The sequence below is a fragment of the Cupressus sempervirens genome, chromosome 3 (assembly GCF_028749045.1).
Source record: "Cupressus sempervirens isolate cs-2001-9-10 chromosome 3, ASM2874904v1, whole genome shotgun sequence".
NCBI classification, from domain to species: domain Eukaryota; kingdom Viridiplantae; phylum Streptophyta; class Pinopsida; order Cupressales; family Cupressaceae; genus Cupressus; species Cupressus sempervirens.
The window spans coordinates 552,576,148-552,601,580 of record NC_143120.1 but is presented as its reverse complement, the minus strand read 5'-3'; the positions used below and the strand labels follow the sequence as shown (position 1 = coordinate 552,601,580).

Genomic DNA, 25,433 nt, shown 5'->3' with positions numbered 1-25,433 from the left:
AATCATAAAATCAAGCATGCCAAATGAATGATTCTCATGTCCTTTTATCTTCATAGTTGTGACTTTTCGACTCCCTTCTTGGCCTTTTGTCTTATCTTTCTTTCTTCTTTTTGTCCACTTAGTAATATTAAATTGGCCTTTTATATTTTGAATCCACGCTCTCCAAGTCAATTTCAATATTATATATAATATGCCGTTAATATTTCTAATGTCCTAGAAAGGGGACATTACAGAAAGCATACCTACAACCAACTGACATTTTGACAAACAATTGGCATACAACTATTATGCTGATCATATATGCTATTAGATGGACATTTTGTGAAACAAATGGTATGCAACATATATCTCCTTTATTGAATTCATTCTCATGTACAATGTTGCTATGAATCTTCCAAGACAAATGGGCTTACAAGAATGACTATAGCAATGCCAAATCTGATTTTGAGTTATCACTTACAACAGCAAAATTATATGCCTAAGATTACAATGCTAACTAGTAATAGTTGCAAGAGGAACCTAATAATAGTGATGCCCAAGGATGGAGATGAAAGTTGCAATCGGAATCAAACATAAATATTGTAGCATGGCACTGTTCACGCATACTATAGCAGCAAGAAAAGAAATGATTACTAATGGTTGCCAAAGATGAATCTTCAGGTCTGCACTCGATAGTCCTTCAATATTCTTCAAAAACCTTTGGTTATTCCTTAATTTTAAGCACAAATAGATTCTCCTGAATGCCAAATTCAGTGGATATTTCACCACCTCAAATTGTTGCAACATTGAAGAATTGACACTTTCCAATGGCTAACTGAAATAAAAAACCCTTAGTTTCTTCTCCCAAGTTCATATCAAATGCAATTGACAAGAATTGGATGTTTAACAATGAAGCTCTTGCCTCTATTTATTCTTTTCCTTCACCCTTCTAGAAGGAAATAAAATATTATTTAATTGCACGCTCTAGAAGCTTACCATTTGTAATGCAATACTTAGTTTTACTTCTAGAAAATACACTCTCTAGAAGCTTCCCCCTTTCCAATACAATAATTTGTTGTACTTCTAGAAAATTAAATTAATTAAATATAAAGTCACTTTTAAATTTATTTATTTGTTGACTTTAATTTAATTTATTTCTCCTTGTTTCTCCACTTAGCCTTTGGAGAATGAAAAGCTAAAAACTCCATTGAGGGCACAAAAGATGGGGGACATTACAAAAGGTGATTATCAAAAGTATGTTAACCAATACTGGTTAGATAATAAAAGGAATAACTTTCAAAATGGCCAAAGACTGTTCATTGGTCTAATTTGAAACAAGAATACAAAAATCTCATCATTCTACTTAACAAAATTTGTGTTCTCAAAGATTCTACTAATTTCGAACTTTGGATGTACAAGTTTATCTTCCAAATCATCGAAAACAAAAAACATATCTTTTGGGGAGAGTTGATTAATAATGCACTTTGCCGGCAGTTGCTTAACATAGGAACTTCAACGCCCTTTTACATGAACTCTTACCTCGTCAATATTGCTGCTGCTATGGGATCTTTCTTTGGTCTCTCAACCAAAGGGGATCATCTTCAGATTCCAGTTTGGGATTACTATGACCAAATCACTCTCACTAATAGTAAATTCCATTATAGAAGAGTCCAAGATGCTTTCTTTGGGCATTTCTAGTGCTTATTCGATAAACAATTATCCATCAAGAGGGTATCTGATGCAACATGGGAAAAGGTGAATCAATACGGTTGTATTTTCATTCAGTTTCCAACTTTTACATACTTGAGAGTTGGGTATTTTAAAGACGAACTGTATACTTTTCCTAAGTATGCTACTGATCGAATCATCCTGATGGAGCTAGCTAGACAACTCATGGAAGTGCAATGTGATCAGCATACTATGCATAGGCCTGGTTTCAGTATTACTTTAGTTAAACCCTTGGCAATTGGTAATTACTCAATCAACTCTATGCACAAAGCAAAGAATATGGAAGCAAAGTTGCAGTTAATTACTTTGAAGAAGTTCAAAGCCCAACTCGATTTCGATTATCGAGAAATGAATTCTCAAATGAAAAGTGTATTCACACATGTTCATCACATTGAGGATGTCTGGATTGATATGAGAACAGAGCTAGATATCATAAAGATGGACTACTGCAGATTAACCTTGCAACAGATAATTGATCTTAACATGCTGGAGATTCCTTTAGATTTCCACGTCGAAGATGATGGCAGCATTCTTGATCTGAAATTTCATCAAGCCAGTTTGATAAGAGGTGCCCTTTTCCTATTCAGTGGCAACAAAAAGAAGGTACATTTATCTTGGATAGATTTCAATCCATTTTGGTAAACACCAACAAGTGGCTGAAGATTAAAGGCTTGAAAAGAGTAAATCCTAAGATGGATTTGGATTGTAGAAGCTTTGGCCCTCGTGGAAGGAAGTCACAACTAGAAATTATAGGGAAAGATGGCGCTTCTTCTGATGCTAAAGATTCCCTCAAATTCAAGTTAAAGGGCAAAAAGGGATCTAAGTCATCTTAGATCTTTGAACCAATTCAAGAATCAGAGGAGAAAATGGAGACAGAATCGGATGAAGAAGATACAGAGGAAGAAGGGGAAGTCATGATCATATCTCCCCCAAAGCCTGCACTAACTCATGCACTATCCATACATGAAGCACCTTTTCTGGATGAAGTAGATGATGATGTGGATTCATTCTCTGCTATTTTCACTCCTATTCTAGTCTCGGAAGTCAATACAATGACTCTTCCTATTTTTTATGTTGCTCCTCTCATCTTGGCAAATGAACAATATGAGCATTTGGCAAATGTGTTTGAGGATTTTCCAACTCTTACAAGTGGTCAGGTTTCCCAACTTGATACATCTTTGATGGGTTTTGAGCCTTTCATGACGAAGTCCTCTCATCATGCTCCTATGCCTTCAGCTGTGCAGACTGAATCTTGTTCAATCACAACGGAGATACAATCTGGATCAATGCAAATGGTCTCCACTGTACCTATTTCCATGGATGCAAGTTTCAATTTGCTTGCATGGTTGAGTAGAAAAACAAGAAAGAGAAGAAAAGTGTTTGTCCCTCTGGATAATCTCTGTAATGTCCCCTTTTTAGCATTCATAGCATGATGTTGTCGTTAGCCTATTTCCCCACGGTCCCGTAGGCTAACCAGGACATTAAAGGGGCTTAGAGGCCATTTGGCCTAGATAGTTTCAGTTGCACGTCTTTCTGAGGGGTTTTGAAGCAATTTTGGGCATACTTACTATTTATAGTAAGTCATCTTGGATATGGTCGGACATCCAGTGGCAGCGGTATGTCGATGACAATTGTTTAAAATCGATAAGAAGACTTGTTTATCATTGATAAGATTTGGTATGCATTGATAAAGCTATTTTATAAAGTTAAATTTAAATATTTAACTTTATTAATGCATAGACTAGAGTTTGTAGGAAATATTTAAATTAAAAGAGTCCTCTTTATTTTATAACACATTGGAGACATAAGTTACATAAAGGAAGTTATCTTTTATCCCACATTGACAAAACGAAAGATGGAGCTCTTGTGAGAACACTATAAAAGAAATGGAAGAGCTTCTATTTTAGCAGGCTTGGAAATATCAAAGAAATTGGAGAATTTTTTGGAGATTATATCTCAATAGTTTGAAGGACGAAATCCCTTCAAGCTGGAAATCTTGACGCCATTGAAAGATATGATCTTGAGATTCAACATGGTAGCAGTTTGAAAAAAGCAGATACGAAAAAGCAGCCCGAAAAAAGCGGAATCGAAAAAGCAAGCGGAAAAAGCAATCCGTAAAAGCAGTTCAAAAAGCGGAACCGAAAAAGCAAGCTGAAAAAGCGAGTACGAAAAAGCAGGCCGAAAAAGCAGTTCGAAAAAACAAAGCAAAAGGGGCAGCATAGAAGGAAATTATTTCAGCCATCTACAACCAGGTTCTTTGTTAGTATTGTTTTTAGGGTGTTATAAGCTTTCAGCTATAAGTGTGCATTATACCAGCATTATCATTTTGTAATCCATGTAAATGCCAACGTCTTGGCCATATTTCATGAGCATTGTAATTTTTATTGCAATTAAGAAGATAATAGTTGCTGATGTCATTTAAGCAATTTAATATCATTATTTATCAGCTAGTTAGTTTGCATACCAACTGTTTATAAAAATGCCAGTTGGCTGTAGGTGTTCATTTCTCATGCTTAGATCATATATATGCACTGAATATTGTCAAAATTAGTAGCACACTCATGTTAGGTCATTTGTGTAGTCCATTGTAGTCTTCTAGCACAAGATTTTCATTGATGCAAATTGTAAAAAGGTCATTTGAAGCTAGCTGAAATACTATATCAGTCATACGTCCCTTGCATGTGAATTGTTTGATGAAATTCCTTGAGCTTTCATCAGCATTTTTGAGGGCAGATTTGAGGAGGGTTATTACAGTGGTATCAGAGCTATAAGTCCTGCCATCCTGTGGAGGTCTTATAGGGAATTTGGAATAGTCAGATGAAGAGAAAAATGTTTGACAAAATGAATGCCGGTCCAGAGCAGGGAAAGGAAAGATTCTTACAATTATTAGACACCTTAGCACAGGGACAGTGATCAGCAGAGCAAAGGGCACAGGAACAGAGTTAGAGATTTGAGCTTATGATGCAGATGATGGCTTATCAAATGGGGTTGAATGCTAATATGGGTGGAGGAAATAATCAGAATGGTAATAATCAGGATGGGGCACATAATGGAGGCGAACAAGTTGAGAACAATTTCGGTCATGCACCCCAGCAAACTAGGACAGTGAGTTCGAGGCCCATTATTCTCACATTTCCTCCTAGAGCTCCAGAGCAGGCCATACCAGAGCCCCAGATCACTGATATACAGGACCAGCTAAGGAGAGATTGGGAAGCCAGAGGTCCATATTTTATTGCTGCAATCACCTTTAGGGAGTATATAGATGTGCGGATGAAGCATATGCCACATGGACATGACAGGAATTAGAGCTATGAGCTACAGAAGAAAGTAGGGAAACTTCAGTTACCATATTATGATGGCTCGGGGAAGTCTATAGCAAGAGCTTGGGTTCAAAAGCTTGACACATACTTTCAAATGAACCCTATGCTCGAGAAAGAAGCTATTAAGTATGCAGCAATTCACTTGGATGGGTTAGCACATGAGTGGTGGCATCATGGTATGGTCACTATGGGTCATGCACACATTACCTCATATGTGGAGTTTACGGAGAGACTGATTGAAGGTTTTGATAGGCCTAAGGATGGTACCTTCCCTATTACAGGCAGAAACTTGTATGAGGAGTTTAATAGACATGCTGATTCAATACAGGGAGACATTAGCACATCTTTAGGTAATGGTTTATCTGCATTATCTTCACAAACAGAAGGGGTTTCAGATGTTGTGCAGGTTGAGCCAGTTGCATCAGAAGGTGATATCATAGGCACACCAGATTGCGTGATTGACACAAATAGTGATTCCAGTACAGTTGGGCTGGATGAAGTTACAGCAGTTGAGGATACTGTCATGTTTGAGGATAGTACAGTTGATCAGAAAGTGAGCATTCAGGACTTTGCAGAAAATGAGTATCAAGCACAGCTGGATGCTTCTTCACATGAGATAGAGGCTAGTAGCTCTTCACTTGGTTTGGCAAGCCAGCTGAAGACAGGGGACAAGGATATTGTCGCGGCTTTATCTCATCATGACAGGATGCATAGATTGATTGAGAATCACATTTGGATGATTCAACTGCAGGAGAGACAGAAAGGAGTCACAACAAGTTCTTGTGACGACTTACAGTAGATCAAGGAAGGCATGGAGGCAATGAAGGTAAGTTACATACACCTACTTTCAGATCGCGATCACCTCCTTAATCTTGCAGGGATCTATTTAGATGCATTGAAGAAGGAGGAGGAGGAGGTTGACCGGCTTTCTCATGAGCTGGAGGATACTCAGAATTCCTTGGTGTGTATTCAGTTGGCTCTCCAGGATTATGAGAGACATGTGGACGAGCTTTGTCTTGAGGTGAGCTTAGTTCAGGAGTTAACGCATATAGCAAGGACTTAGTTTTTATTTACAGTCAGGTCACATGTTGATGATTTCTCAAAGATGACAGAGTTTACAGGAGAGTCCCAGGATCTAAGTATTACAAATGATAGCTATTCTAAGGTTACTCCTTTGGACAGTGTACCAGGGATAGAGTATAAGAGTTCGACCAATCGACACAATCATGTGTCTAGTCAGCTGAGAGTTGGCAAGTGAGACATTGCTATTGTGTGCGAACATTTTGATGCTGCTCGCTAGTTGTTAGCAGTTTATGGATGGGGTTCTCCTACTAGTGATGAGCAAGGAGGCAGTTATCTTTCCTTGACAAAGATCCACTCTTTATGGGAGGCTATTCGGATTCTGAGACAGAATTATATGCAGTTGGTAGCCGATAGAGATTATCTTATGGAGTGGGGGAGTACAGCATACGAAGCATTATTGGCCAAGGAAGATGAGGTGAGTGAGCTTACTCAGCAGTTCGAGGTGACTTCTGAGATTCTTGAGAGTATACAGTTGGCTTTCGAGGAGTCACAATTTCATTTGGCTAAGGTGACCGTGGAGTTAGAGCGACTGCAATCTTTACCAGATTCTGTACAGTCACAAGCTGTGGTGTCTGGTGATCTGAGGATGGCCATGGTCGAGATTGTCAAAGACAGTGGAGATGGGAATGCATCCATCCTTGATACTAACATTGGCATATCAGGTTCGTTCCCACTAGAGTCAGGATCAGTTGAGTTGGGTGCTGTAGCAGATTGTTGCAGTATGCCTGACATGGTGGTGGCCTCTAGTACTGATGGCACGGAGACTAGAGATGTTGTATCAAAGATCATGTGTGATATTGGTGAGTCGGCAGTTGGCATGGTTCCTGCTAGTAATACTACTCCCTTGGTGATGTCTTCGGAGGTAGTAGTCAGTTCCAACATGGTTAATGATCGATTGCAGTCTGAGCCACTGACTAAGATTGGCGCATTCTATCGACATTACATTGTGAGGTATGCTCATCAATTTACCTTTGATGACCATGTTGATGAGATGATGATACAGAGATGTACTTTGGTTCCTAGTGCTTGTCATCAGTTATGGGACGGTTTGACGCCTCAGGATGAGAGTTGTGATGGGCATGAAATGGCGATAGGTTCTCCGGTTGACAGCTTGATAATACATGACTTAGAGCAGGAGTTTGGGAGTGATGCTTGAACGGTTGTTGTTATTGATTCTACGCCTTTGGCTATGACATCTCCTGACTTAACTGGTGATCAATCACAGTGGGTTGTATCACTTGTTCATGGTGAGCTGTTGACTGAGGTTGGTTCTTTTTATCAGCATTATACTGCAGGGTATGTACATCAGTTAGCATTTGATCCTTGTGTTGAGGAGTTGATGGCAGGCAAATTTGGTTTGGGTTCCATTTCTTGCTGTTTATGTTGTGATGTCTTTTCACCAGTAGCGGTGCATGAGAGTTATGGTTATGAGACAGTGGCCGGTGATCTGCAGAGTTGTGTTGACTGCAGGAGTTGTGTAGTGTGTGGATTCTCCATACTTCGTGCAGTTTCATTCGGGAGCGTTTACCATTGTTGCAGAGTTGGATTATACATTCCGTATAGGCCAGTGGGATGCGTTGATGGTATTTACTGTGTTGGCAGCTTGATTTGTCCACTTTACTTGGGTTCTGATGTTCTAAGAGTTTGTGTCTCATGGGTTTCTGACTATGGCAGTTGTGATTTTGGAGTTTGGTTGAGCTGTAATTGTCAATTTGATTATGGATTCCTCTTGGTTAATTTTTAGAGGTTGTTGCAGGAGCCGATGTTGACTGACAGCAGTATAGTTCATGACTACATTTTGGATCTAGGTGGATTGATTGGGTTGTTGTTCGACCATTGCTTGGGGATAAGCAATTTTGGGAAGGTCGGATTGTAATGTCCCCTTTTTAGCATTCATAGCATGATGTTGTCGTTAGCCTATTTCCCCACGGTCCCGTAGGCTAACCAGGACATTAAAGGGGCTTAGAGGTCATTTGGCCTAGATAGTTTCAGTTGCACGTCTTTCTGAGGGGTTTTGAGGCAACTTTGGGCATACTTACTATTTATAGTAAGTCATCTTGGATATGCTCGGACATCCAGTGGCAGCGGTATGTCGATGGTAATTGTTTAAAATCGACAAGAAGACTTGTTTATCATTGATAAGATTTGTTATGCATTGATAAAGCTATTTTATAAAGTTAAATTTAAATATTTAACTTTATTAATGCATAGACTATAGTTTGTGGGAAATATATAAATTAAAAGAGTTCCCTTTATTTTATAACACATTGGAGACATAAGTTACATAAAGGGAGTTATCTTTTATCCCACATTGAGAAAACGAAAGATGGAGCTCTTGCGAGAACACTATAAAAGAAATGGAAGAGCTTCTATTTTAGCAGGTTTGGAAATATCAAAGAAATTGGAGAATTTTCTAGAGATTATATCTCAATAGTTTGAAAGACAAAATCCCTTCAAGCTGAAAATCTTGACGCCATTGAAAGATATGGTCTTGAGATTCATCATGGTAGCAGTCTGAAAAAAGCAGATACAAGAAAGCAGCCCAAAAAAAGCGGAACCGAAAAAGTAGGCGGAAAAAGCAATCCGTAAAAGCAGTTCAAAAAGCGGAACCGAAAAAGCAGGCTGAAAAAGCAGGTACGAAAAAGCAGGCCGAAAAAGCAGTTCGAAAAAAGCAAAGCAGAAGGGGCAGCATATAAGGAAATTATTTCAGCCATCTACAACCAGGTTCTTTGTTAGTATTGTTTTTAGGGTGTTATAAGCTTTCAGCTGTAAGTGTGCATTATACCAGCATTATCATTTTGTAATCCATGTAAATGCCGAAGTCTTGGCCATATTTCATGAGCATTGTAATTTTCATTGCAATTAAGAAGATAATAGTTGCTGGTGTCATTTAAGCAATTTAATATCATTATTTATCAGCTAGTTAGTTTGCATACCAACTATTTGTAAAAATGCCAGTTGGCTGTAGGTGTTCATTTCTCATGCTTAGATCATATATATGCACTGAATATTGTCAAAATTAGTAGCACACTCATGTTAGGTCATTTGTGTAGTCCATTGTAGTCTTCTAGCACAAGATTTTCATTGATGCAAATTGTAAAAAAGTCATTTGAAGCTAGCTGAAATACTATATCAGTCATACGTCCCTTGCATGTGAATTGTTTGATGAAATTCCTTGAGCTTTCATCAGCATTTTTGATGGCAGATTTGAGAAGGGTTATTACAATCTCCCTGTCAAGAAAACCAAATCCAAATCTTTGAAAGATAAGATTGTTTCAAGGATTTTGGTAGATTCAGATAAAACCAAATTTGTAGAAGTTACTGAGCCCTTGGTGGACAAACTTGTTGAAGAACTTACTCGTTCTGATTATTTTGTTCACTAGGTTGAAATCGAGAAACAATCACATTTGAGTTATTTACAAGATGCTCAAGATGCATTAGCTAATGTATCAAAAAGAAATCATGAACTATGGGAGAAGAAAAATCAACTCAAACAGGAGGTTTCTCGCCTGAACGAGGTCATCTGGCAATAATCTTCTCAAAGTGTTGTTATGTCTTAGACATCCAAGGAAAGGAAGTTGATTGAAGTCGCCAAGTCTTGGATAGGAGAAATCATCTCTAAAGGAGTTTGAGCCATCATGGAGACATTTGCAATTCTTAGGCATGTCAAAGAGATGAATGAAATGGAGTGAAACTTGATCTCTTCTTTGGCTCGAGAAGCAAATGATTTGAAGGAAATTGTTAATTATTGGGATGAAATGGCAAAATTTGATTTAGATGCCTTGGTCTTATGTGACCTTCTTCCATCATGTGAAATGTTCTTCAGATTTCAAGGACTTATTGGCTACAAAGAAGAAACATTGAGGAAGCTGAATACAAACTTGCAGGCAGCCCTTGGAGATTGCAAGCAGTTGAAACAGGTGTTACTTGTGATTTGGAACAAACGGTATACCAAGGTCTTGATGAACATGGTAATCTCATTGCAGTTGAAAGGGTAAGTTTAGAATATACAATCAGGATCAATGCTGATGTGGGTTTTAAAGACTTTAGTTCGCACACAATGAATAAGTTTGTCTTGTATAAATCCTCGACAAAGCACTTGTTAGAGTCTCTGGCAACAAATTCCAAGGTTGTACAATCAGTGCATGCAAATGCAGTGAGGATTGAAGCTATATCAAAGACAATGGAGATTGCTGATCTTCCTATAGTGTGTGATGTCATCGTCAAGCTCAAGACACTGAGAAATAATCTTTAAGATTGTTGTTTTTGTTTTTATTTTAGTTCGTAGGTCTAAGAGAATGCATTACACGAAAAAATGTAATTACAAGTAATGCGAGTTGCATGTGCAGTTGCATGTAACCCTATAATTTCTCTCATTTAGTTAGACTAGGTCAAAGTTGGATGAGTTGCTCCCACATTTTCCTCCTTTTTCTCAACTCCTGTGCCTATATAAAAGAGTGCCCCCTCATTGAAAAAATCATCTTTATTTTTATGCAAGAGAGCTTTGGAGAAATTGTGCCAGTAGAACTTTGTTTGTGTAGCACTATTTTGAGAGAAAAGTGAATACAAAGGAGCATTTGAGACTTAACTTTGATTAAGTGAGTTTGTTACTTGTGTGAATTATAAGATTTGTCTATAATTCGTCTAAGTTATCTTTAATTTATGATTATTTTGCTTTCTTGGTAATTGAATATAAAAGAGTTAAGAAGCAATTGGAGCTGGAGCTTTGACTAGGAGCAATTGTGGAAATATATAGTTAGAAGCTTTGTTTGTAGCATATACTTCATTCTTAATTCAAAAAGTAGTTAAGTTATTTTTACTTTTAGAGGTCTTTGTGCTCTAATTGTAAAGCTTTTTCATATAGAAGTACGACCAGACTTAGAGTCAAATTGATACACTTTTAGCTAGCCTTTGAGTTAGTGTTAGTTTATTGGTATCATCGTTTCCAACTTCAAGTAGAAGTGTAGTTAGAGATTTACTTTGCCCATTACTCGCTCTATGAGTAAGTGGATTTTTTTTGGAAGGATAAGAAGAAAGGATATTAGTAACACCCTTTTTACAAAATCTCTCAACTTCTTTCTTACCTTTGAGTTGATCCAAGGAATGGTGAGAAGGGGGAGCCTTCCCTTTAAGGTAGGAGAGACTGTCTCACATGTTGTGGCTGGTCATCTTGTTTTGCAACCGAATTTTTACCCAAAACTATTTGTTGCAAAATTTCCACCCAACATGTACCATCCTTTGTGGGATGGGTATTTGTCATTTGCAATAGATGGGATCACTGGCTATATGTAATAAACTAAACTCAAATTTTAGCCTGAATTACTTATTGTTTAATTTCTGACATTAATTCAAACATTTCGTTGACAGTCTGGAATGAGACTTATACCACAGAAGTTAAGGACTCAAATCTTTTAATAGAGATGTTATTGAATCACAGAGTAATTTTAACAAACAAATCATAAACAGTCAAATATAACAACTTCATTCAATGCAGACTGGTTCTTAAATCCATTGCCCAACATTTATTCAAACGGTTCATAGACAGTCATTGAGAAAAATTATGTTCAATGCAACTGATTTCTTGAATCAAGGAAAAATAGAATGTTTAAGAAAAGCTGAACCAGAAGACTGATTACAATAGACGAGTATACATTTATCATCCAAGAAGTGGAGTCAATGGGCAAGCAGACGTTTAGAAGCATATACTGGCACCCACACTCTTAATTTCCTGTATGCATTATGCGATCAAACCAATGAAACTCTGGTTGTGAATGGTGAGGAGAAATAATTTGCATACCAATCGACTAACTCCAAATTGTGTAATACTGGTGTCAACTATAGGCGTCCAGGCGGCGGTTTCAAAATGTGAACACGTTGAGAAGGTTCTGCCACTGTTACCAACTGCCCGACTAGAGTTTTATTAGCATTACATTAACCCTTATGACCCTTGCGGCTGTTCAAATATGCCGTTCTTTTCACAATTGAGGGGTACTATTACCCGTGCATCATAGTTTCCTTCCAACCCAACTGTGACCCGAAATTTCACTGTAGGCGTGCAAACCATGTATACAAATCTCTTAACCCAACAGTATGCAATGATGTGCCAGATGGAAGGTATAAACCGCTAGAGTTTCCCATTGCATAAAGTAATAATATAGCCGAACTTGTATCTCAGTGCTTGCACCCGTTTTCTATCCCTTCACCTGAAGAATGGACTCTTGGTATTCAGCTCCTGCATCAGATCCCCCCTTAGGCGTTTTTCCCAAGGTACTGCCTCCAACTGTTGGTGCTTCAAATCGTTAGAATTTGCTTTATCCTATGCCTACCAGTCAACACCTGTAGATAACAAATGTCTACAAAACCAATAATACCTATCCTGTCCCTGCTATTCAACTTCCTGTACGGCAAGCTTAGGCAATACTCCTTAATCTAATTATCAACTAAAACTCTTCTCAAACAAAATATTACCAATGACTTACTTCTTTGCCGATTTCTTTTCTGCCCAGACCTCTGCAATACTTTTCAAAATGTAGGAAATTGGGTTTGCGTCGAATTCCTTTGATTGTTTCTAGACTTAGAGGGTTTTTGTCCTCGCAGTCCTAACCAGTCACATTTAAGCAACCAAAACACACCATATTTTTTTCATAAACTCTTCTTCTGTGTCATAATCCCAATGTAAACACGTACATATATAGCCTCAGAATGAGGGAAAGTACAACATACAAAGAATGTGGGATTAAATGACATTTTTGTCCTGTAGTCACTTAAAGCTATTATAAAGTAAATAACTTTAAAAACATTAAAGTGACTTAGCTCTGCTTCATTTAATAAAGTTCTGGAATAAATTAAATTAAATTAAATTCCTCATTGTGACTGGAGAGTATCCTGCGTGAAATTGATATTAATCTATTCGGATGTGGAGATAGATTAATTCTGTCGCCCGGAACTAAAATCGAGAAGGGGACATGACATTATAGGTTGGATTGCTTGCAGAGTTAGCACATCAATGGGAACCTTGCAGAGGATGGAGATAGTGGCAGTGTTATAGACACCTTCAGTTGTACGTATCTCCATATAGAGAATGGATGTGAGTTCAATTTGCTTTGAGACTCGAGTGATGACATAAATAGTGTTGCAATTCGAGCGGGTCTTGTTGATTGACTTCACTACTTTGGGTATAGTAGAGTTAAGTTCAAATTTGAGCAGCATATGTCTATGCATGTCTTTCTTGGAAGGCTTGTGTTCAGAATTTGGGCTCCTTATAGTGCATCAGGATTTCAGACAGAGCTCATTGAGGAGTTTTTAGGAGTCTACAAAGTGAGGAATGCCTACAATTTTTCCCTTGACCTTCTTGTGCATGACCCCTTTTAGATGCAGGTCTCATTGATTGGCTTCACTACTTTGGGTGTGGTGAGTTAAGTTCAGGTTTGAGAAGCATAAGTCTAAGGATGTTCTTCTTGGCAGGCTTATATTTAGAGTTTGGGATCCTTATAGTGCATCGAGATTTCAGACAAAGCTCACTGAGGAGTGTTTAGGAGTCTATAGAGTGAGGAGTGCCTACAATTTTACCCTTGGCCTTCTTGTGCATGACCCCTTTCAGATGCACAATCTAGTTGTGCATATGTTGGACAGTGTGTATGATAGCTCACTTTGTGCAGTTTGGGGAAGCAAGCTTTGTTAGCATTCCGAGTTTCTTCCATTTGACATCTTCATTCATGACATCTATAGTCGAATTCGATTTAGGTTGGCAAGTTTTGTCAACTATATTGGTGATCATAGTTGAAAAACTTGGACTCAACATTAACTCGCTAAGGCCCAAATCTGTTCTAGGAAAAACTCGACTAGTTTTCTCAAAAAACTTAGCAAACAACTTTGGAACTAAAAAACCAAATAAAATTTAAGTAGAAATATATTTTTTTTGCGAAATTCACTGAAAAGATGCATCCAATGAGTTATTTAATAAGAATACAAACGAAACAAGCCAAGTCTAGATATATTTAAATGCAAAGTGGGTTGAAAATTGCATTCTCATGAGGAATGTTGATGGCTGGAAGCAAAATAGTAAATAGTTTTTGTAGAACTAAAACTAAATACATCATTACAAATTTACAATTACATCTTCCACTTCCCAACTTTAGTAGAAAATAAGGGAGGGGTAGAACTAGAGGCCTGTCCAATCCTAGTAGCCTACACTAGATGTGATTGTGCCTCCTCACTCAATATCTCTAATGATTTGTGGCTTGCCCTGTTCCATGAAGAAGCTCCACCTTACACTGGCAATGACTCCTCATTTGACTCATCCTCCCCTCAATGTCATCTAGTGTGAAACCCAATCCACCTTCGTCTGCCTCCATAGCCTACGTCTCCAAGTCAGTGACGTCCTCCTCTATAAATAATGGAGGTTGCTCCTAAGTTGTGTAATCACTCTAAGGATTTATATCATCCAAGTCAAGTGGACTAGCTACTACTTCTTGTGCCTTGCTTATGCACAACCAAAGATTATATTGCACATAGACAAGGTCATCAAAGTATTTTTGGGTCAACTTTCTCCTCTTCTTTGTGTAGATGACCTCAAATTGCGCTCACCAATGTATGAGCTTCAAGGCTGGAATAAGATTCTAAGGGCACTTTTTTAAGATGGGGGATATTTCTACCCCAACTTTGCCACCAAGCGTCTGCAAAATAAAATATTGAGAAGTTAGAAAGCAAAGAGAAATCAAAAACATAATTTATGAATTACTTTAAGTTTAGACCTCAAACTTCAAAATCCAAATGTTTTACTTCAGGTTTGAGTGCCTCTTCCTCTCTTTACCAGCTTTGAAGAGAATAAATTACCCTTTGCTTCCACATAGTTTTGGAGTTCTGCCACAACGAGGTCTCTCTCCTCAACCTCAAGTCTAATCCTCTAAATGCATACAGTGAGGCCCTCTATGACCTCTCAACTAGGATCTGAATAAGAATGATCGACCTAAACTGAGGGTCGAGGAAGTACCCTGTTGCATGAATGGGTTGGTGGAGCATACTATTCCACCTATCAATAATTTTCCAAATGGGATCGTATTTGAGTCTATCCCCCTTGTAGTAGATTTTATAGACCCCTTGGCCCTATCCATGAGTTCATAAGGATATCCCTTCAAGGTTTGATCCCCATCTACCATGAGTAGAGCAGTAACCAAGGGTTCAAACATGTATAATTGAAAAACACATCAACAATTACAATAAGATTAATTAAGACTTGAATTAGGAATAATTAAAAATTTAAGTTTTGAAGTTACCTTCACTATCCTCACGATAGCCTCTCCTTCAACTTTCTTTGAATAAGGTGAGTCTAGCCATGGTTGACTCACAAACATTTTCTTCAAAGAATCCAATGCACAAATAATGCTTTGCAATATCAAGGAGATTGTTGCAAATCTTGTGACTTCAAATCTCACCAAATCTCTCCCACGAGTGTGCTCTATTATCAATTTAGAACCCAAGGGTGATTATAGATATATTTTGTGATCTGCTTTCCATCTTCTACAATTGGAGTCACCCAATCAAGTCTTCCTATGTCCTCCAAAAGAAGGTCAAGGACATGGGCTGCACAAGGTGTCCAAAAAAAAGCAGTTTACCTATCTTGGAGAATTTTACCCATTGCCACTTATGCTGCTGCATTATTTGTGATGATTTGCACCACATTCTATACTCCCACCTCCATGACAATGTTCTCCAACATTAATGCCAATGTTGATGCATTTTTCACCCTGTTGGAGGCATCAACTGTTTTCAAGAAAACCACATTGTCCTTGCAAGTAACCAAATAATTTTTATGGTGTGGTTTCTTCTATTTTCCCATCCCTCAGAAAGAACGGTGCAGCTATATTTTGTCCATTCTTTTTTTTTTGTTCCTTCACCTCTTTTCAACTGCACTTACAAGCAATGTACAAAAACAAAGTGAAATTAAGTCTTAGTACACAATTTTGATTAAAACAAGAAAAAGTAAAAAACAATTAAAATTTAAAAATGAATTCAAGTTGACTATTTAGTATTTTACTAACCTCCCACCCATATCCTTGTGAGAAGGGGCTTTGTACCCTTTTCTTGAAACTGTCATTACACCAAATTTTGGCAATAGGGACTCTCAACCAAACACAATGGCATGTTGTTGAAATACCAAAAGTTAGCATATGCAATGTCTATATTCTATTGTGCATTCTTGTTCCATCTAGTGGCCTCTAATGATGGTTATTCTCTAGGTGTATTCTTAGGGATAAAATAACTCCCTAAAGGCGATGTCCTTGATGGTGATGAAGAAGCAAACACTCTATTAGAGAAAGAAAAAGGGGTAAAAGAGGAGGTGCTCAGTTTGTGGATATGCAGGCCACAGTGAGAGCTCACTATGCCCTCAAATGTTGCTTCTTCTTCTTCAATGTCAATTGGAGTGCATTGAGATTCAGCTATGACTGTCCTCATAGCTGATTTCCCCCTTTCCCTTTGCAATTTTCTCTCTTCCCTGGCTGCAAGTAGGTCATTAACAAATCTTGTCATCTCTTCTATAGTTTTGTCACATTTCTTAGTATCATGCTTGTGAGTGCCTGAAGGTGGTATTTAAGGTGGTTTATGCCTCCAAAAATTACTCACTATTTATGCAAATCACTTTCCTAGGCTCCAGTCCTTCATAGGCATACCTCCATGCCTTATCTCTGGCATTTTTAGGATGGGGGCCTATAAATCTAGAAGGGCATGGTTGTAATGGCCAGTCATCCTCTGAATTTTCTGTGTTGAATTAATGGTCAACTACTGCCCTACACATAGAAAGTAAAAAGACATTTAGAGCAAACTGTTTAGAGTGGAATTTTAGATGTTGTAGGCATTGGAAGTGTTTGGGAGGAAGATTTTACTTTTAGAGAGTTTTAGGACAGCAATGATGGCCAAGCTTTTGGCTTAAAGCTTGTAATCTTTAGAATGGTCCCCCACCCCCCCAAAAGGCTATGGCTCTTGGACCTTTGTCCTTGAAACACATCACCTGTTGTTTCCGTCCCTAAAACACCATGGAACATAAAAGTTTTTTTCTTGCACATCCTGCTGAACTAAGGATTTGCATGATATTGGTACTTGACAGAACTTGAGTTATATGACTTTTACGTTGGCAGTTTTAAAATGGTGAGTTGCACTCCATGGTATGCTTTGGGGCGCTAGGAAGCATCGGGCTTTTTTGTGTATGTGTGTATGGGTGGGTGGGTGGCTGTGATTGATGAAGTGCTAAAGGGAAATTGTTGTACCACATGCATGATTGTAACGAGAGTTGTGTGCACTAATAAAATCCTAGGTGAGGAGGGAATTTCACAACCACCTTATTCAAGCTGACACATGGCATGGTGAAGTATATCCATGCATTGTGAATGCCACACAAATCAGATTGTGCTTCCAAGAAAAACTATTTGATTATTTTTTGCATGTGACTTGGCATTATTGCAATGCCCATTTGGGACATTCATTATGAGGAAGGTCCAGACATAACATAGCTTGTATCTTTGTGGGATAGAAGTGCTCATTGGTAGGACACTAGGAAGATATAAAATATAAGGAATGAGTTGCACGTGTGTATAATTATGTAAAGTTCCCGTTATAAAATAAATAATAAATTAATCTTTGTAACGGGTCGATTGATTTATTTTATCTCGGACCCATTTTTATTTTGTTTTGTTTTCGTAGTTTGTGTCACCGTTGGCTAACTTTGTACACCCTTGGAAAGTTTTTCCTGATCGGTATTTAAGCACGGCTCGTAGTTAGTCTGTAGGCATGCTTGGATTATATTTTCTCTATACTATGGATTCGTGTTGGACTTTGGGATTGTAAGCCATTTCAGAAGTGAAAGATCTTCCCTATTTGGCTCGTGTAGTTTCGGTGGGATTCAAAACTCACCCTATTTCGTCGGTGTTCAACTCGGTTTGTATTTTGCAAATCTGGAGTGCTCTCATCATTTGCAAATACTTAGCAATCTTTGAATGTTCTTCACACTTTATGAGTGTTGTTGATGTTCAAGATCGACATTGTTTTTTGGCATTAATTAATTATATCAGTTGATGATTTACGGTGTACAGCTCTCTCCCTCTCCATCTACAAATCATCCTGTTACATCACCTATCCGTACAGAACTCGGTTATTTGCCTCACCTCCTAACCGCACGACATACATATTTCCCTAACAATCCGTACACAATTCCATCTTTGGCACTTCTGTACACCTCAATAGTTACCGTATTGCCTTCTCAATACACCGTACGGCCTATTATTTTAGCTACTGCACGGCTTTCTCAAATGCCGTACAGACTTCTAATACGCATGCATAAACTATCACTGATACACAGCGACTTATGGAAGAAACTCTGAAGAAGTTAGTAGAGAACAAAATATCTAGGGAACAGAATGGTCACAGTGCAGACTCAGTATCAGGTAAAGCACACCCTCAGCCAGCACGCTTTCGACCTTCCATGCCGACCTTCCTGCCACAAACGGAAGCACATCACGGAGACAAATTACCAACTTTTGAAAAGATAAGAGAGGACTGGAGGAATACGAACCTTGAAGAAGACATTTCCTACAAAGATTACACAAATCTGAGAATGAGATACTTGGGAGGTGGAAACAGAGGAGGATACTTTAACGATGATCTGAGGAGAAAATTGAGTAAGGTGAATCTGTCTCCATTTGATAGATCGGGCTCCATTTCAGCACAAGCGTGGGTGATGAAAGCCGATACTTCCAGTTGAATCCTATGCTAGAAAAAGCTATCAAATTTGCCGTCAAATTTGCCGCGTTGCACTTGGAGGGAGTTGCGCACGAACGGTGGCACCATAGCATCATCACATTACGGCACGATCAAATAAAAACCTATGCGAAATTTACGGAGAGATTAATAGAACGATTTGATGGGAAAGGCCCTGAGCTCAATTTCAAAGAGCTAGCGCAACTGAGAAAAACTGGATCGGTAGATCAGTTCATTCCAGAATTTCAGAGACTTTCTGTGTTGTTCATGGACATCTCCGAAAGAAAGCAGGTCGTGCTCTTTATGGACGAACTAGCAGAACCTCTAAAGGGTTGGGTGAAGGGATTCAATCCGTCTACCTTGTCGGAAGCAATCAGTAAGGCACGAAGTATGGCATCGTCATCGGCATCAACCTCATCCTCTTGAAGTGACTCACATCCGAAACCGCCGACGTTTCCGAGGGACAAACCTCCGCCCAAGAAGCTATCATTGGATAAAGCTACCCAACAGGAACTTGGAAGGAAGAAATTGTGTTTCAATTGCAAGGGCCCTTGGGAGCCTGGCCATCGATGCCTCGAGAAGGGAAAGATCCATTACATCGAGGTGGTGTCTGATGATGAGGATGAACATGAACAAAAAGAAATTCCCTGGCATGAATCCACTTTTAACTAGTCAATGCGGGGCAGATAATGTGATTTGAGCATATCATGCGTAATGGGGTTGAAGATGACCAACCTAACACTAACACCAACATGGCTAGTTTAAACCATACGGAGAGGATTGCCTCCTTGGTACAATGCGGAGGATCCATTGCATTGGCTGGCAATTTGAGGTGCACAGTTTTTCGTGTGTGGGGTACCCTTCAAGGAGAAAGGGTTACGGTGATGTTGGATAGCGGAGCTACTTTGAATTTCATAAACTCATCCTTGGTAAAGTGAAGAAGTCTCCCTACTGAAGCACACGCAGGCTTTCAGGTCAAGGTTGCCGGAGGGACATTCCTGCCTTGCACGCATCTTGTTCCTCAACTGAGCATCACAATGACGAATCACACGGTGACGGAGGACTTTTCCATAGTGGATCTCGTTGACATGGAAGTCATTCTTGGCATACAGTGGATGGAGACCCTTGATGAGTACACTCAGAGTTTTAAACGGATGGACTTCACTTTTGTAGTTGACGGAAAGAAGGTTGTCCTTCGAGGGATGGCAAATGAAGGGCGAAAGGAAGTTTCTACGCATTGGATGGAGGCAATCTTGCGGCACGATGACGTTGCGTGGGTTGCGCATTGTTTTATCTCGACAAAACCTATAAAGGGGCACCGAACACCTCCACAGGATGATGAACTCCAAAATATCTTAAGTAGACATGAAAAAGTTTTTATGGATATTCCTCCTAGCATACCACCTCACCGGGGGTTTGAACACAATCAAGTTGGAATCAGGGGCAAAACCAGTCATAACCACATCGTATTGCCACCCCAAGAAATTCAAGGATGAGATAGAACGAACGATTCAGTAATTGCTTGAGAAAGGATGGATCCGTCCCAGTTCTAGCCCGTTCACGTCATCTGTGGTGTTGGTCAAAAAGAAGGATGAAACGATGCGCATGTGTGTGAACTATTGCGCATTGAACAAAAGAACAATAAAGAACAGGTATCCCATCCCACAGATAGATGAGCTGTTGGATGAACTACATGGCATAGTTTATTTTTCAAAATAGATCTTCGTTTCGGATACCATCAGATCTGAATGAGGGAAGAAGATGTGGAGAAAACGGCTTTCCGCTGCCACTATGGACACTATGAGTTCCTTGTCATGCCGTTCGGATTGACCAACACACCTGCTACATTTCAATCATGCATGAACCGCATCTTCAACAAACAGTTGCGTAAGTATCTATTGGTATTTTTTGATGATCTTATTTATAGCAGGACATGGGAGGTGTATCTGAAGCATTTGAATGAAGTTTTGAATATCAAGGAGGAATAGCCCCTGTTCACCAAGCAGTCCAAATGTGAGTTTTGTATGATAGAGATATTGTACTTGGGGCATGTTGTCAGTAAATACAGGGTTCAAGTGCATCAAGAGAAGATTCAGGCTATCCTTGACTGGCCTTCCCCAAAATCACTCACGGATCTAGGAGGATTCTTCGGATTGTGTAGTTACTACAGGAGATTTGTCAAAGGATTTTCTTAGCTCAGCGCACCTTTAACGAATCTGACAAAGAGTAGGGCTTTCCAATGGAACGATGAAGCACAACTCACCTTTGATAAGCTAAAAGAGGCCATGAGCACTTGCCCAGTTCTTGCACTGCCTGACTTCACTCAACCGTTCATTTTGGAATGCGATGCATCCGGGGAGGGCATTGGAGTAGTTCTGATGCAGGATAGACACCCCATCGCCTATGAGAGCAGGAAGCTTACACTAGCAAAACGCTTGTATTCCATTTACGACAAAGAAATGTTGGCTATCATACATGCACTAACCAAGTTCCGACAGTATCTGGTAGGTGCCAATTTTGTCGTCCATACCGATCACAATAGTCTGAAATATTTCCTGGAGCAGCGGGACTTGAATGAACAGCAACAAAAATGGGTAAGCAAAGTTTAGTCTTTTGATTTCGACATTGAATATGTAAAAGGGAAGAACAATGTTGTTGCAGATGCTTTATCCAGAAAACCCACCATCTGCTCGCTAGACCAAATCTCAGCTGACTGGAAGGCTCAATTGTTAGTAGAATATTTCAAGAATACAATTGCCTGTGAAATAATGGATGACCACACTCACGATGATCGGTATAGAGTGGTGGATGATATCATCTACTATAAAGATCGGATATACCTGGTGCCAGAATCCAAATTGAAGCAGAAGATTCAGAAGGAAGTACACAACTCACCTCCGGCTGGACATCTCGACTTCCTTAAAACTTACAGAAGCATTCGGGAGAGATTTTCATGGAAGGGACTGAAAGGGGACGTGTTGCAGCATGTAAGAGAATGTACGGTTTGCCAACAGAACAAGTCCGAACACACTCTTCCTGTCGGGCTGCTACAACCTTTGCCTATTCTTGAATAGAAGTGGGAAAGTATATCCATGGTCTTCATAACAGGTCTTCCCAAGGTGAACGGAAAGGACTGTATCTTCATGGTGGTTGACAGGTTGACAAAGTATGCACATTTCTTTGCCATCCTCTCGGACCTTCAGGCGGCACAAGTTGCCGATCTGTTTTTCAGAGAATTCTTTCGTCTGCATTGGTTACCTTGAAACATCGTCAATGATCAAGATGGACGATTCGTCAGTATCTTCTGGACATAATTGTTTAGGATGGCAGGAACAAAATTATCACCAAGCACGAGTTACCACTCGCAAATGGACGGCCAAACTGAGATTGTGAACAAATGGCTTGAAGGCTACCTTCGGAACTACGTCTCGGCACAACAACGCGCGTGGGTAAAATGGATCCATCTCGGGGAGTATTGCTACAATGCCACGTATCACATGTCTATCGGGATGGCGCCATCCAAAGCTCTGTACGGGAACGAATCTCTCTCCATCATCAACATAGTTCTGGGTGACAGTTGCGCTCCGATTAGCTTCAAGAGGGGCAGGACATACTAAGGAGCTTGAAAGAGAACCTGCAATAGGCACAAAATCGACAAAAGGTGTACGCCGACAGACACCGGATAGAGAGGAGTTTTGAAGTAGGGGATTTGGTCTATCTCTAGCTTCAGCCATACCAACAGTCTTCATTAAAGGGAACAGGTAAGGAGAAATTGAAGCCACCCTTTTATGGTCCCTATTGCGTGATCCGTCGCATTGGTGAGGTAGCGTATGATTTAGAACTTCTGGAAGGTAGCCGCATTCACAATGTCTTCCATGTTTCCTATCTGAAGAAGGCTATAGGGAAAAACATCACAGTCACTACCGACCTTCCGCCACTCAATGAGGAAGGGAAGCTCATTCTGAAATCTATTGAGATTCTCGAAGTGCGTGAAAAGGCCCTACGGAACGGCACTGTGAGGGAATACTTGGTACGTTGGTGACACCTACCGTTGGATGATGCAACGTGGGAAGGCGAACACATTCTCCAGCACCCCGACATTGCAATTGCTTGAGGACAAGCAAATTTTGGGACGGGAGGACTATAATGTTCTCGTTATAAAATAAATAATAAATTAATCTTTGTAACGGGCCGATTTATTGATTTTATCTCAGACCCATTTTTATCTTGTTTTGTTTTCGTAGTTTGTGTTGCTCTCGGCTAACTTTGTACACCCTTAGAAAGTTTTTCCTAACGGGTATTTAAGCATGGCTCGTAGTTAGTCTGTAGGCATGCTTGGATTATATTTTCTCTGTACTGCGGATTCTTGTTGAAGTTTGGGATTGTTCACCATTTCAGAAGTGAAAGATCTTCCCTATTTGGCTCGTGCGATTTCGGTGGGATTCAAAAGTCACCCTATTCTGTCGGTGTTCAACTCGGTCTGTATTTGGCAAATCTGGAGTGCTCTCATCATTTGCAAATACTTAGCAATCTTTGAATGTTCTTCACACTTTACGAGTGTTGGTGTTCAAGATCGACATTGTTGTTTGGCATTAATTAATTATATTAGTTGATGATTTATGGTGTATGGCTCTCTCCCCCTCCATCTACAAATCATCCTGTTACATCACCTATCCGTAGAGAACTTAGTTATTTGCCTCCCCTCCTAACCATACGGCATACATATTTCCCTAACAATCCATACGCAATTCCATCTTTGGCACTTTTGTACACCTCAATAGTCACCATACTGTCTTCTCAATACACCGTGCGACCAACTTAGTGGTCACCGTACGGCCTGCTATTTTCAACTGTACGGCCTATTATTTTAGCCACCGTATGGCTTTCTCAAATGCCATACAAACTTCTAATGCAACCATACACAAACTATAACTCCCGTACGGTTTTGGCCTACCGTACAGCCATCCTCCTGCTGCATTCATACGACATCTAGGTACCTAGTAAGGTATTCGGATTCACAGCACAATTTCACCTTGTACGGCTATTGACTCATCTCCCAGATTTGTCATCCGTACAGCCTCCTACCACAACGACCATAGGGAAAACGTCCTTCTAGGCAACTTATCCATACGGCCAATCAGGCATTTGTAGTTCAAGGCTAACTTGGAACATTACAAATTATTTTTATTGTTAAAGTTTGGAAAATGTGCATTTGCTATTTCCAACTAATTTTCCGTACCTTGAGGTTTCCAAGTTAGAACTTCCTTTTTACGGTGTTATTCGCTTCTATTTATGCTTCCAATTGTTTTGAATATCAAATCTTGGAAGATGAGCATTTGCTATTTCCGTCTAGTTTTGTTACCTTGAGGTTTCCAAGTTAAAATTGTCTCTCTATGGTTTGATTATTCCCTTTTTTTGATGCTTGTTTATTAAATGGATAGAAAATCAAGTAGCATCACACAGGTGAAAATTAATATCTGCAAGCATAATCTTGTATAAAATTATGGATCAAAAAAAGAGACAAGAATGGCAATTTGAAGATGCTAATCAGAGACAAATTTGGGCCAGAGACAGGCAAAATATGACTCCATGCTAACATTACTTTGACATCATTCATAACATTATTTACTTACAATTGTATTTCTAACATCATCATATATAATTATAGACAGGCAAACTTTAGACTGAAAGACAGTCCGTCTATTGAACTGGATTCTTGAGTTGGTACAAGCCTTTGTTTTTTCTTAAGGGCTCACTGTTGTAGAGAGACTGTAAACCTAGATAAAGGTGAATTCATTAAAGGCAAACCTTAGTTTATTTGAAAGGTTCATAAACAGATGAGGTACTTGCAAATAGGAGGTTCATTTGAGAAGTTCATAAACAGATGATGTAACTTGCAAATGGGAGCGAGGCCACGGAGGCGTTCTTTATAGACTTCCTGTAGAGCAAGAACAGATGACATCGTTGGAAGAGGTCATATAGGAAATAAACAAGATATGGCATAAAACCTATATATTAACTAAAGTATTTTTCCAAGAGTATTCTCAACCTTAGGAATATATATACTTAAGAGAGTTGACCAGAGAAGAAAATCCTGGTTGATGATGGTGGCGCACTTCATAAATTCAGAGAGGTAATGGGGAGCCTGGAATTGGCCGATAATTGTCTCTTAGAACCTTGCGATGGCAGCAACAAAAGCATCTGAAATAATAATATCACCTAGCTTTTAAGGCATATCTAACATCTTTTTTGTTCATACATCATTATTATTTTTAAATCATTTTTGTAAATTTCTTTATATGCTGCTTGAAACCATCAGCACGCTGGTAGTACCTTTTCTGGAGATAGAATTTAAGCCTCTCTAATATTTTTTGTTTATAAGCAAGCTTAAAATTATTGCTTTGCAGACCTCTTTATGAGATGCAATGGCTCTGAGTTGAAATAAATCAAATTACTTGTTATCTTATTTTGAGTCTTGACAGTACAAAGCTATTATAAAGAGAGCATCATCATTCTTCTAAATGATTTGGATACTTTTTATTTGAAGAAATTAATGACTTGTGTGTTAAAATA

General features: G+C 39.1%; 1 protein-coding gene across 7 annotated transcripts in view; it reads left to right on the top strand.

Annotated features, from left to right (window-relative positions):
- Positions 1-25,433, top strand: part of HDA14 (histone deacetylase 14) — a 257,848-nt gene that overhangs the window by 210,754 nt on the left and 21,661 nt on the right. The window lies entirely within an intron of this gene.